Source organism: Suncus etruscus, chromosome 9 (genome assembly GCF_024139225.1).
Source record: "Suncus etruscus isolate mSunEtr1 chromosome 9, mSunEtr1.pri.cur, whole genome shotgun sequence".
Lineage (NCBI taxonomy): Eukaryota > Metazoa > Chordata > Mammalia > Eulipotyphla > Soricidae > Suncus > Suncus etruscus.
The window spans coordinates 60,647,207-60,648,963 of NC_064856.1; the positions used below are offsets into that span (position 1 = coordinate 60,647,207).

General features: G+C 42.5%; 1 pseudogene; it reads left to right on the forward strand.

The window, feature by feature from the left end:
* Nucleotides 1-930: 930 nt before the first annotated feature.
* On the forward strand, nucleotides 931-1,442 carry LOC126018549 (peroxynitrite isomerase THAP4-like; annotated as a pseudogene).
* The last annotated feature ends 315 nt before the right edge of the window (nucleotides 1,443-1,757 follow it).

Below are 1,757 nucleotides of genomic sequence, written 5' to 3' on the forward strand. Positions count from 1 at the left end.
TTTACAACCCAGCATTTATGTTACCTACAAATACTTTGCGAATTTACCTTAGTTTAGAGTCTAATGGTGACATAAAACTGGTGGTTAGACTTTTGGTAAAAGCATCTCTAAACATAGTGAAATATTGTGGTTTAAAAAAATTTAAAATTTAGGGGCTGGAGAGGTATGGCCAGAGAGCATGAAGGTAGGGCATTTGTCTTGCAGGCGAAGGACAGTGGTTCGAATCCTGGCATCCCACATGGTCCCCAGAGCCTGCCAGGAGCAATTTCTGAGTATAGAGCCAGGAGTAACCCCTGAGTGCTGCCAGGTGTGATCCAAAAACCAAAAAAAAAATTTTTTACATTAAAAAATTTTGTACTGTCCAGGTTGAATGATTTAAGTAATTAATTTCTGCTGGGCTAGGGTCAAACACAGGGTTTGATGTATGTGAGGCATAGGCTCTACCAATGAACCAAATTGATATGACCATTTAAGAGTCTTTATTCAAGGACCAATACAATAGTTCTTGGTAATGCTTGATTGCAGTTTTACACATAACATTCTTGATAGAAACCTAACTGGTCTCTACTCCCTATAGCCATAGTTTCCTACCTGTTGATTACTTCTGTACTGGGTCATTTGTCTCTTAGGGTATCTTTTTTTCTAACTCAGCATTTACCTCTCACCTGCCACTCACCCTCATCCATTTTCAGCATTTAAAGACATTTATTAACTTTTTTCTTTCAGACTCTGAGGAAAAATGATATATTTGTTATTAAAAAAAAATAATCAAAGCACTCAAAAGGGACAAAGATAGTGAAAACAAACTAGCTATCAACAAAAGTAAACCATCAGTCACATTTATGTTTCATTCAGTATTTACAAATGTATGGTTTTTCAAACAATCATACAATTTATATTACTTTTACCCATTCTTTGACAGATAACGTGATGAACACAGAGGCAGTGGAGGCCCTGTGCTGGCTGCTGGGCATGTGGCTGCGCGATGCGCTCAGTGCGGGCACTTTCCCGACACTGCAGCCCTTCCAGTCCTTGGAGGAGGCCAACATCTTGCACGTGGGCCAGCCCATGCTCGACTTCTCATTCAATGCCTTCTACCCCATATGTACAAGACCCTGCACTGCAAGTGCGGCTTCATCCGCCTCTAATCCAACTTCTCTACCTCTCACCCGGCTCCAACAAGGCAGCCTTCGTCAGTGCCCAGAATACATGCATCGTGAAGGTGTGAAGGTGGAGAAGGGCAAGTTGAATGGGTAGGAACTGAGCGTAGTGTTCCATTCCTCACCAGGCTCTCCTTTGCCAGGGAGGCCCTAGTGCAACAGATCACCTGGAAGTTCTGACTAAATTCCAAAGGCAAACTTGAGCAGATGGTCTCCGTGGCCACCATCACCCAGCCTCTGACTCAGTCTCTAAACATCACCTACAGGAAAGTGACCCGGTGATCATGACCCAGAATGGAGCTTCATCAGGCCCGGCCAGATGGGGGACACTCTCCCCTGGCACCTACAATTGGAGTGGGAGCAAATGCGCACTTAGAGTGTCCCTGGGCTGGCAGAGTAAAACCATATAAAAGGACTATATTTATATATCTTAAATATACTTAGAGTAAAAAAATGTGGAATTGGCCTCATTGCTCTTCATGAACTATTTTTCATATTATGTACAAGACGACACCCAGATATTAACACCAAAATAAAGGTGTTCCCCATCTTCCTCTTTCCTTTAAACCTCTTTCTTTGATATATAACAGCCCACTT